The sequence below is a fragment of the Scatophagus argus genome, chromosome 5 (genome assembly GCF_020382885.2).
Source record: "Scatophagus argus isolate fScaArg1 chromosome 5, fScaArg1.pri, whole genome shotgun sequence".
Taxonomy (NCBI): Eukaryota; Metazoa; Chordata; class Actinopteri; family Scatophagidae; genus Scatophagus; species Scatophagus argus.
The window spans coordinates 3,486,013-3,499,732 of NC_058497.1; positions in this window are offsets into that span (position 1 = coordinate 3,486,013).

Genomic DNA, 13,720 nt, shown 5'->3' on the forward strand with positions numbered 1-13,720 from the left:
GTATGATGCCTCACAGGCACATTCCTGAGGTATTATAGTGTTTTTATAATCACTCATAAAAAAACAATAAAGTTCAAGTGTCTTAAATTTGAGTTAACTGATTAAGGTTTAGGAAGGCATGGTGCAGTGGTTAGCACTGTCGCCTCACAGCAAGAGGGTCCCAGGTTCGAATCCCGGTCTGGGCCCTTCTATGTGGGGTTTGCATGTTCTCCCTGTGCCTGCGTGGGTTTTCTCCTGGTACTTCCTCCCACAATCCCAAAAACATGCACATTAGGTTAACTGGCTACTCTACATTGCCCCTAGGTGTGAGTGTGAAACTGTTTGCATGTAATGGATGGGGTTTATGATTCATTACAACTAAATATATTCATCTATGTACACTTCAACTATCAGCTGCAGTAGGAGCTCATAGTACGCTACAACAGTCCACACAGTATCATGAGTCATCATTGTATGTGTTAAGTAAAGTGAAGTACATATTAATGTATTTGTAATAATGCAGGCTTCATTGTTTCATAGTTGGTGCTAAGTTGTGGGAGATGTAGTCTTCCATGTTAAACTATTGCCAGCGCTGTTGGAAATCTATCTGATGTGAGTCAGGCAAACATGTTCACAGACACATTAATGTATTAAGGTTTTATTCATGTTTCATTTAGACACATTCACCAACTTCATTGGTCACTCTCAGTCTCTCCTCTGGTTCCAGTGACAAATGAAAGGCATTGAACACTGAACATTGCTGAAAATATTTAGGCTAATGTAAATACAAAATACAAAATGTCAAAATATATAACAAAGGTCTAGTCCTTTTTTGGACTGTTTAATGGGGAAATGCAGGATATTTTATCTGTAAAACAGGCATGAGATTGGTGTCCACTTGGATTCTTGGCATCTTCTCATCTTCTTTGCATTGTTATCTGCTAGTTAGTATGCTCTTTCTTCACACTGAAGAGGTGCAGCATCAACATCATCTCCTAACTCACTGCTGTTTCATTCAACAGGTGCTGTCAGTATCACTGTTCCTCTGAAGAAGGGCCAGCTTTCACATTAAAGCTGCTGCTTTCACATGCAGCAAAGAAATATGCTGACAGTTACACACTCAATCTAGATTTTAAACTAGCATTCAGACTGACAATAGAGGACCCAATACAGGATCCTGGAAATAAAAACATCAAATATAAATACATACATCTTCAGAAGAGTCCATTTCAGAACCATAGGAAATACTTCAGATGAACTGATCCTCCTACATGAAATGAAAAGAAATGATCTTCCTAATATACAAGTGGGGACTTGTTCAGGAAACACTATAAATCATCCAGTTCCACAAATCCTGAATTTCTGAGAAGCCATTATGGGAGTGATATGAGTCCTACATCTGGATCTGCCAGGATATTGAATTTTAAACAAGAGTAATTTGTAATTTTATTTACCCATGCTGATCTGTTGAGGCATGCAACTAGTATATTCAGAAGATCTTGATAAGAAATATAAATTTAGCAAAATATTTCTCAAAAATAGAGGGCCACTTTTATTCTTTTTTGTTTTCAAGGTTCCTGCACTTGTCAAAAAACATACCAAAGTGCCTACAGCATCATGAAACAATATCTGATCAGAGGGTGGGTGAAAAGTGTCTTCCATAGCAGGTCAGGTTATGGCTAAGCATGGCAGAGGTGGCTGGTTGGAGCTGAGGATAAGGGGAGTTCAGGTTAAGTGAGTGGAAACACAAATTCCCCAGTGGAATGTGTTATCAAGCCAGAGAGGCAACAAGAGCTCCTGCATCAGCCTAAGCACAGCTGTCCCACCCCCTCACAGCAACTGCAGAGCTCTGCAGCCAGAGCAGGGAGGCTGACTGATGAAGATCCAGCGCAGGTGTCTAACCCGTGTCCTTGTGCATTAAACCAGAGATGGTTTCACTCTCTGCCATGGCTAAAACACTCAGAAAACAAGATGAATGCTTTCGCCTCCCATGTCAAAACCTTTGGGCCACCAGTGATAAAGCTGTGCTCACAAAATGAGTCTTTTCCCACTGGAAAAGTGAATCAGAAAAAAAAACTGTTGTTTCAATAGCCACTGGAGCCCACCTGCTAGGCCCAAAATAGATTACGAAAAAGTGACTGATGCTGCGATGTGTTGAACATCTGAATCCAAAAAGGGTGACAGGATGACAAAAGCTTATGGTGAGGGAAAACAGATCACAATAAACTGAAGTTTGTAGTTTTAAAAAAGTTCCTAATTATTAAAGTTTATATGAGATTTTACCATTTGCTGTGAAAAATATGCAGTGTGTCGTTCACTTTTATTGCATTTAGATTAATCTACATAGTGGGAATAATGAGAATCTCTTCATAGGTCACCTTTGCACACAAAGATTGTTATAAAGACAAAAGACAAAAAACAGTGTGTGTTTCACTGCATGTAATTTGCCGGGTGTTGCATGTGTGTTCAACTAAGGATGGGTCAAATGCAGAAGACGAATTCAGTGTGTGTATGTAAAAATATATATACTGTCAATAAAGCTGACTCTTCTTCTTCTTAACAAATGCACACATACATAGGTGCCTTTTTACTTAAGCAATACATTTCTCTGACATTTTTTACTGCACCCTGAGGCCAGAAACGCTAAATCCAGTTCTGCTTTTCATTACATTGCAATCTGCTTTTCAGCAATAACAGCTTTAACTCCTTTTTAAGCGTCTGTTTGAAGACTGGTTTACTGAGTTTTGAAAAAGTAGTTGTTTATGGGGGGATGTCATATAGGATGGAGAGCAGAAGAGAGAAATACCTCCTCAAGTGGGCCATGTCTTTCTCTTCTAAAAGCATCGGTGTAAAGACAAGGTGGAAGCACACTGTTTGCAATTACAATGTGAGACATATGCTTGTATTTAATGTAACTATTTTCTTTATCAAGCTCTATCTATTTATTTTCAAAGAAGTATGTCTTCTTGGCAATAGCTTTATAAGCCACAGTGATATCCTGACTGCTGTATGACTGACTTGTAAAATAAAAACTTGCAAGCCATAAAGAATGAAAGTTGTAAATTGTTAAATTAATGTGAGACTGTCCAATATCAGCACTGCATCAGCATCACCTTCCCGGTCTTGTCTTCTCCCCATGCAGTATCGAAGCAGTCAAAGCAAAGCATTCTGATATGATTCCCTCCAAATGTGTCCTGGTAGCACCAGTCTATCAAAGGCAGAGCACAGACCTGTACAAACCATCAGGCTTCTTGCCAAGGCCTTCATTTGTTTGTGGTAATTGAGTAAATGTCTCAAAATGACTGTGGTCACATAAATCTACAGACAGAGCAGAGGCACACAAAGTACTTTCAATCTTTAATTCTTTAGTTGAACAATCTGTAATTATAAAATATTTCCATTATGTCCTGTCTGATGCTCAAAGGAGATGTTCAAAGGGAAACGTACAAGCAGTTACATAAAATGCCAAATGATCACAATCTTTCCTGTTCTTGAGTTTATCAGAGATTAAAATCACCAGATGTTGTGAGTGCGTTGAGTATGATTCTGATACAAGCAGCAAGCAGTTGCATTTCCAGTCATTTCATTATTCATGAGATAATTTCTGTCAGGATTTTGGAACCATACAAATAAATTGAACTGGATTGAACTGAAGCTTGTAAACAAAAGCCTCTAAAATACCTTTAAACCATCATGATCACATTACATTGTGTTCTGACTATGTAAACTGCAGAGAGATTGTTATCAGAAACCACTAAGCCATAGGTGATGTTGCAGACAGGTTATGTTCTTTTCAGTTCAAACAGTGACTTGTACCTGTCAAGCCCAGAATCACGCTCACCATGTAATTTTCCCTCATTGGCGAAGACAAAACGTGACACTGACAAGTCTCCAATGGATTTGTGGATCCTGTTGCATGCTTTGGTGCAATACCATGGCAAAGTTAACAATAATAAATACATGACTTCATAGAGTTAGACTTTCAAAATAAAATGTGCTGAGAAATATTTCAGGTGACGATTACACTTTGGTTCAGTTTAGGAAAACACCACAGTTTGGGTTCAAATGACTATTTCCTTAAAGCAATCAGTGTTGATTATTGGTTTCACACTGGAAACAAATCATGGTCTCCTGTGATAAAGTCCTATGTATGATCCATCATTCCTCCCTTGGTTGCTCCTTTTACTACAATTTTCCTTTGCTCCCATTAATCCTGCTGGTACTGTACCTTCATACAAGCGTGTTCTTTTCATGGCTAAGCAAGGGCGAATATGACACTGACACCGAATCCCGCAGTAAATTGGCATGTGTCTTACATGCTTTGGTGTAAGATTGGCCTGTACCATAGACTGTATGAAACATGCACAGAGTCTCTGGCAGTGCCTGCCTCTGCCTGACTCCTGGCTAATCCAGAAATGGACAAAGAGGTAAAGCACAGACTGGACAATCTGTCAGTACAATCAGGCAAGTCATATTGTATTTCCAATAGTTGCACGGAAAAATTATCCAAAAAGCATCAACATTGCAAACCGGGCTGAGAGTCGACTCGGATTAGCTAAGGTGAAACCTAGCAAACAGGTAGCAGCTAGCACACCCTGAATTATGCATAAATTCAAGTTTTAACATAGTTTAAATGAGTGAGTTCTGCGAAAATGCACCCCTGTGTAGTTTTTACAAACAGGGAAATCAGCTATAGAGACCAAAATCATTTTTTGTTCCAGGCTGAAAACATGTTTGTTTTTGCTGTACAGTTTAACACACAAATGAGAGATTTACTCTCTTTTGGAGCCAGTCAGCCATAACAGAAACAATAGTCTGATGTTCAATTCAATTTATGAGACAGCTTAGCTTAGTTCCTTCTTTCTGAGCACATACGGACAGTCGGCAGGATGTTTTGCCTCAAGACAAAAACCATCATCAGATTAGCACAGCGAACAGCTGCAAAAATCTGTACACTAAATGCAATCTTGTTCTTATGTTGAGCCTGAAACTGCATGGCCTGGATTGGTCTAGCGCAGGAGGGAAGCACCTGCATGTACTTCAGGGTTCACTGACCAGCAACGCACAAAAACCACAACCATGTTTCAGTGCCTAAATGAATGTTTTTATTTCTTTTTCATACTCATATATATATATATATACACTCTTACCGTATACTGTATATGCACACATATACCACTTTTTCCATCTTTTAATTATCATACATTGTCAGTGATGACAAGAAGGCAAACACCTTTAGACAAAAACAATACTCCTTATAAGTTTGATAGTAGTCGCTACAAGTTCAAAGGCTTGTGTAAGCCCTACATATATTTTTAACCTTTTCACTGCAGATGAAATGTGAGTCAACCGGATGACGTCCCCACACTGTAATGCCAATACAGTTCTGAGCATCATGCTGAGTTCCTAAGAAGACACAGATCAGAGAAAAAGTCCACACTCACATCTCCACACCAGGCTTCGTGGCTGTCCCAACACGTCCATCACTCCACAATGTGACTAGACTTATGTGTGCAGCTGGACTTTGAATGTGTGCAGTGAGTAATGCAAAGTGTGGCATAATGTAGATAACTGATGCAAAGAGGTTTTCAAAAGAGGGGAGAGCTCGGGTTTGTGATTGTTCGTAATGAGGTGTTCACTCGGGCTCACTGGTGTTCAAATAAGCGCAGCTTGGATTTGCTTCAGCAGCATGTCAGCTAGATGACTGGCCGGAAAGAGTGTGCCAAAGAGAGAGGGGGGAGAGAGGAGGCTGCAAAACATGAGTGAAAGAGAAAGATGAGGCCATCTGTCAATAGAGGTAACAGTTATTTCTCAGTGTGAGCCTCAGTTGTCAGTTTAGCCTGTGGGCTGAGTTTCAGTATCTCTACTGCTTTCAGTAAGATACACTATAAGGACTCATGATGCTATCACCTACTGACCCAGACAAGAACAGGGAATTACTATCTGAGCTTACTATCAACTGCAAGAGCCTGCAAGACACAGAGGATCCTCAACACAGCTTATCCTAACTACTTGACTTTGAGAGAGATAACTGGTGTGACTCATGTGCTGATCTTTTTTAGATGTGCCCATACACCTGTATTTCACAACAGGCTTACATTCCATTTCTAAATATGTGATGAGCCATCTGAAAACACAATGACCACAATAGAAAAGACAAAACAGCACAGCACATGTCAAGTCAGATCTTACTTAGAAATGAGAAGACAAGCTGCCTGAGGCCTTTTGTACAGGACACTTCAGTACACACATTCCTCTATAGGTCCCCAAGGGCCAATCTGCTGTCGTGGCAACGGTTATCAAGTAAAGCCCAATTTAACCAATGAATCTGTACCTGAACAGACACAGTTACTGTTTATGTTCGATGTCAGTGCAGAGGAGGGTGGGATGTACACTTGAGGCAGGAAAAGACCCTGGAGACTCAGCAGATAGATAAACATTTCTAGTAAATATTCTGCTAAACATGGTCTATTATTTTTCCACATTTAAATAGTTGTTCATGTTTTTACAGCCACTTATCTAAAATATTTTCATTCTCTCAAATACTCCTCTATTTCTTTCTCCAAAAGTTAGATGTTCCATAGCCTCCAAAAAAAGACTGGACGAGACTATGCCTTGGCAACATCTCAACATCTTAAGCATCTTGCCAATAAAGACTAATTGGCCTGGAGTGACTGAAACAGAGACAACACGGAGTTGGGCGACAAATGACTGACAAATGACAGCATAAATCTTTGTCTCTTAAGGGTGCAGTTCAGCATGAAAAACCAATGTACGTATGTTCAGCATATAGTGATCACATGTAACTACTGTTGAGGACAATGAGGCCACTGTGGCGTGTGTGTGTTTTGTGTGTGTTGATATTTCCAGCACTGAATTCAAATAAAGGAATCTGACGGTAGATAACAGCAGTAATAATAGCAGATAATCAGCCAGAGGGAGTGAAAGAGGCTAAAAGTGAATTGACTGGGACAAAGGAGTGGTTTCTCTGTGTGTGTGTGTGTGTGTGTGTGTGTGTGTGTGTGTGTGTGTGTGTGTGTGTGTGTGTGTGTGTGTGTGTGTGTGTGCTCTTGACCTGTGTGTACATGCCAAGCCTTAAAGTGCCTGAAACATGCTTTGACCTGCAAGGCAAATAAATGTGCTCCTGGGTCTGTGGCTTCACTTTCACCTTTCATTTAGTGACTAACACACTCTCTCTGTCTCCCTCTCTCTCCCTGTCTCTGCCATATATTCATAAAACACACCCGTGTGTATGTTGCACTTCAGTGTGTAAAGAGGGAGGACAGTGTCTGCTGGCCCTTCACCTGTGTAGAAGACCCAGGCTTGAGCTCAGAGAGCCCGAAACAAAAAGAGAGGAAAAAGCTGTAAAGTGCTTGCACAGCTGCTCATGTTGAATAAGTGGTTAAACAGTGAGGAAGGACCAAACTCTCCAGTGTTAGTATAGTATTGTCACACTCTTGGTCTGTGGGTGCAAGTTCGTAAGTTCACTGGTCTACATAATAAGATGGAAAACAGCAGTGCAGTGTAAAGACAACATCAGTTCCAAAAAAATCTGAAACACATCTGGAAAATCCCTTCAGTTGCTTGTTTGGGTTAATATTTACCTCGAATGCATTGAAGGTTCTGTCATTCAGCAGCATATAATAACAGTATATAACGACGGAGCGTTAAAATGGTCTAATAAAATGTAGATTGTATTGTGACTTGAAGTTACTTATGTACTTCAGCACATTTCAATGCATAATATTGTACTTTTTACTCCATTACATTTATATATTTATATTGAGTTGACAGTTAAGATTTTACCCATAAACATAATCTGGTTAAAAGTTAAATTGTTTGATGATATATAAAACAACAAATGTAGTAATAGAAAATAAGATATAAAATTGTTACTTACAAATGAATTCATAATAAAAATATAATTATATAATATCAGTAAGGGATAATACCTATCAGGTATTACTGGACAACATGGAGGACATAAGCATCCAATGCACAGATAATAGACACCTCTAAAGTTCATTATATGATCACAAAACAAAAACATGAAGACCATGAATTTATATTTTCATGTGTTTTGCAATCCAAATTTGACATTTTTTAAAAGCCCTAATTCCATTTCCCTGGTTACACCTGAGGTTTTGACTTGGAGCGATCATGACCATCCCAGCATCCTCTGCAGTGGAAACAGTGTTCACTACTCCAGTAAATACAGAAATATTAGATATGACTTGGCAACAAAGAGAGAGACTTCACGCCCGCTCGGCGCTGGCTCAGCTCTGACATTATGTCAGCAACATTCAAAGTCAATAATGTCATGTACAAACAGTAAATATCATCTGACAGCATGTTTATCAACAAGATTATCTAGCTAAGCAGCCATCTCATCGTCCCCAAATCAGTCTCAAGATTTTCACCAACAAATGATAATCCATGCGTACTGTCAGCTGCAGCCTGAAGCAGAGAACAGTAAGTTCAGAGAGGCAGTGTGTGTGTGCTACAGTTGCTATCCTTTGGTGAGGGTGAGGCACTGAAGGACTACACTTAGTGCTGATATTCAGATATCCTGTTTTTCATGTCATTTACCCCTAAAGTCGAGGCGCAGCAGGACGGTCACAAAATCTGTCAATAAATAAATAAATACAGTTAAAAAACAAACAAACAAACATAAAAACAGGACATGTAATTCAAAAAAGGGTTCCATATAAAATGAGAAAGCCTACATCTTTGACCATTTGATGATCTCTTGAAGCCACTGAGACATGCCTCTGTATGGCAGCCATATTCAGGAAGTTATGGAACTTCCCTTTTTGGTTTCAAAGCAGGGGCATGGGTAACTGTGCCAGGTGCTTTTTCAGTTTATCTTAGTTAAACATCAGCTTCCCTAAGAACGGCCCTGGCCAAGTCATCACTCACATGCATGGGCCAGACAGACAGGTTGTCCTCACGCTGCATGGACTTGTCCCACTATCTTATTATTAAAGAGGGAAATTGAACTGGGGGAAAACTGACGTTCCTGACACTTGGGCCCTTGTGACTGCCATCAAAGTAGATGATTTACAGGTCAGATGAGGTCAGGTGAGGTGGCAGCACAGCGTTGAATTTGAAATGACGGAGCGATGGATCAAACATACGTCTATCTGGTTGTAACTAGTTAGACACAAAATAATTTGAGTGACTCACAGCCCAATGATGATTGACTTGACTGATCCACATCCAAAAACCTCATAAAGCATTCTTCATATTATCACTGGTTTAACACCCCATGCTTAGATATAAGTTGGATATTCCACCATTTCACCTACTGTTCTATCCACATGCTTGAGTTACAGTATGTGTGGTGTTATTTTTTAGGAAATGGTTCCAGGTTAAATATTTCAAGATTAGAAATTGCTTTGGCAACTAACAGCTCAGACCTAATGGAGACTCACAGAGAGAATGGAAAAAAATCCTGTTTTTGTTTGTTTGCTTGTTTGTTTGTTTGTGTTATGAAGAATAGTCACCAAAAGAATGAATCCACTGCAAGGATGCAGCACTGCGCAGGTCTTCAGTCATACTGTGGGATGGAGCTTTACAACCACATGTGACTCAAACCATTGTTATGAGCTGCAGTGAAAGTATTCAGCAGCTACACAGAAACCCATTTGACCAACAACACATGCACGTAATGCAAGTGAAGGCTTGTACAGTTTCTACAGAACAAAACAAAGCAAACCATGATTTAATACTCCACACACAGACGCAGTGTGTCCTGCACTGCAAATTATTTGAGGGCACAACGGTGCACACAATGTCCCCCTTTACCATTGAATGTTAACACATTTGTTTGAGTAACAGTCATACACAGTCATATCTTGTGCTTCATTGTGTGGCAGGGATGTCTGCAGAGGCAGACCCACTATTTAATAGTAAGCCTATTTAGTTGTTTCTATGTATGTATGGACACCAAGGGAAAGACGGACAGCAACTGCTCTTTGTTCCCCTTCAAAAGTAAAAACAGAGAAATTAAAACAAACTGATTCAGAAAAAAGAATAAAAGAAATTTTCACAAGCCTCAACAACGAAATACAAGAGCCAACACTCAGACGGTTCTGTCCCAGCTGTTAGGGGTTTCATTCTTATACACTACTGCCACCTGGTGGTAACCTTTATAACTTCAAATCATGCGAAAAACAGACATACAACACTAGATGGCGCCAGAGGGCTGGACACAAATAGTATGCAGCACCTCGACAACACCATACATCACATATTATGGAACTTGATAAGGAGATGATGCAAGAGAGGCTGAAAGTTTGGTTGTAGCAGCCAGTGCAGGCATCATTTCATGGTGTGTGTGATAGGCTTCACACGATCAGTCCAACGAAAAGCAGTTTGGAGATAGATTAAAAGCCTAAGTTTACACTCAAACCAAGCTTCCCCTTCCTGTTCATTGTTCATATGCTTGAATTATTCTGGCATTTCTGCTAGGCCACTGAAGGCCTGTCATTTCTCAGCCTGAACCATGCTTATGAGAGGATCAGCCTCTGAAATGCACAGTAGAATATTCATTTTCTTTTTCTCTTATGAATAAAAGTTTCACAGTGTCTACATTTGTATACATGTGTTATGTGTCAAAACTGGTCAAAACAAAGTCATTATAAAAGCACTGGTGTGTAAGCAGTGCCAATTTTTATCCAATATAAGACAACTAACTTTGATCATTTAGACAGAATCACCTTTTTCTTCACCTAACATTAGACCCAATCCCAAAACCCTATAATGAGCCTCTCTCTGACCTCCCATTAGTGGCTGTGTTGTAGTTCTTGTAAGTCCCCGTAAGTCTTGACAATGAGTCTGCTTGCACAGCACAAGAGGCCTGAACATGAAGGAGCTAAAGGGAATTCAGACATCATATATTTTATTATTCAGATTTGTGCTCATAGGGAGGAGGATCGCCATGATTTCACACTGACAGCAGCAGAAGCAAGAACAGAATTAAAGTACAACAACAACATCTTGATTGACTCATTGTAATCAGGACAAAATCTGATTGTTTAGCTGAAGTAGTCATCACACATGGTTATAAATATAGCCTACATATGTACAGTTTTTAATTGATATCGATACTGTTTAAACATGAATTTTAACTAAACTGTAAATGAATGAATGACCATGGTCAAAGACAAGGTAGTTGAACTATCTACACAGACTGAACGTATGTTGGGTTTTATTTTTTGAAAGATCTCTTTTATTTTAGGAATTTAATAAAAACAATCTCAGCTTATTCTGACTCGTTAGAGCTGTGCCACCTCCTCTCCCACACTGTTTCTTTTGACACAATGAGAAGCATTTTCATATTGCTGATTGCAAAGCTGATTTACAAGATACAAGATACAAGATAGGTTTATTTGTCACACACACAATCATACACGGTACAATGTGCAGTGAAATTCTTTATGTCCCTGCTACCAAAAAATAGGTAAATAAAAAATTTAAATTTAAAGAAAAATAATAAAATTAAAATTAAATTTAAAAAAGTGAAAATGTGCAGTATTTACATGAATGGTATTTACATCTTATGCTTAGATATAAGTTGGATATTTCACCATTTCACCTACTGTTCTATCCACATGCTTGAGTTACAGTATGTGTGGTGTTATTTTTTTAGGAAATGGCTCCAGGTTAATAGCACTGTCGCCTCATAGCAAGAGGGTTCCAGGTTCGAATCCCAGTCTGGCCTCTTCTATGTGGAGTTTGCATGTTCTCCCTGTGCCTGCGTGGGTTTTCTCCGGGTACTCCGGCTTCCTCCCACAATACCAAAAACATGCACATTAGGTTAATTGGCTACTCTACATTGCCCCTAGGTGTGAGTGTGAGTGTGTGTGGTTGTCTGTCTTTGTGTGTTGGCCCTGCGATTGACTTGCGACCAGTCCAGGGTGAACCCCGCCTCTCGCCCGTAGTCAGCTGGGATAGGCTCCAGCTCCCCCGCGACCCTGACGGATAAGCGGTATAGAAAATGGATGGATGGATGGTTCCAGGTTAAATATTTAAAGATTAGAAACTGCGTAACAGCTAACAGCTCAGATCTAATGGAGACTCACAGAGAGAATGGAAAAAAATCCTGTTTTTGTTTGCTTGTTTGTTTGTTTGTGTTATGAAGAATAGTCATCAAAAGAACGAATCCACTGCAAGGATGCAGCACTGTGCAGGTCTTCAGTCATACTGTAGGATGGAGCTTTACAACCACATGTGACTCAAACCATTGTTATGAGCTGCAGTGAAAGTATTCAGCAGCTACACAGAAACCCATTTGACCAACAACACATGCACATAATGCAAGTGAAGGCTTGTACAGTTTCTACAGAAAAAAAACTGGTTGAATGTAACTCAAGAAGATGAAAACAAGTTTGTATTTTTCTATTTTTTGAATATGTTAGCATAATAGCATAATGTTAGTTATGTGTTCTGCTTTTCAAAACAGGACAACAGAGGAATCATCTCTCTGTAAGCAAATATTCAACACATTTTGAGTGTATTGAGTACACCTGCTGAGTCTGTTCTCAGAAAGAAACACTGAGGATTAAATTATGCCAAAAGTATAATCTATTCTCCATTTTTAACATGCCCAGAAAAAAATCAGAGTGGAAAACAACAGAAATTCATCGGGATAGCTTTTCACCAAAATACTTTGTGAGTCCTTGATTCCACAGCACACACACTGTCACTCTGTGTGGCGGCAGTTTTACCTCTTCCTTTGGCTGGAGAGGATTCAATTCCAATTCAGCTGTTAATCCTCCAGCCTCTGCCTCCTCTGGGGTTCAGAGAAGTGAGGTCTGATCACCCATACCTCCTTGTACAGAGCACGGGCATGGGTACATCACTGCGTACATAAAAATGCATACGTTCTGTGACAAAAAGCAGTTTTGGTCATATTTCTCCATTCAGATGATGACAGCCTGCGCCATTTCTCTGAGCTTGACAATGTCTCACCTGTGGGTGAGTTGTGAAGACTATAGTGTGTTTGGTCACTAGTTACATTTTAAAATGCCCAAAGCAGGCTGGTGGGAAATTTGGATATGAGGCAACAATTGGGCACCATTCAAAGCTTTAGGCAGTAGAGTTAAGGCTGCTGTATACAATAATTTTATTTTCACAAATAGATTAAATGACTACATGTGTGAAAAAGAGGTCACATGCAGAGACTGACCAACAGATAGTGCAGTTCCCCTCCACTGTGCAGAGACTTTCGGCATCTTTTGACACACTGTTTTGGTTTTATGCACACAAACTTTATTGTTTTGATACATTTTTAAAATACTTTCCCTCTGTTCACGTCAGCCGAGTTTGCAGATACAACAGGCAGCTATTTTAAGCAAACAAGTTCAGTATCACTATACACTTGACACTTCACAGAGTTGGTGGTAGACACCGACAATACTGCTCATTTCAAGGCTTGCTGTACTTGCTTGCTTAGTTATTGACTCATATGGGCGAAACCTGGATGCTCAGTGCGTGTCTCATGACTGCCTGCAAACTGTGCCTCTGGGGATTTTAGCAAGACACATTGCTGAAGATTAAAAGCTTTACTGCTAATATACCTATTTGTTCAGCATATTAGTGTAAATGAGATAATTCACACTCTTTACTCGCTACACTACACAACAGATTCAAAACACCAAAAATAATCAGTCAACCCACAGAAAAGTTAATGCAAACCAGAGGTTTTCATACAACCATTATCAGGTCAAATGTCTAA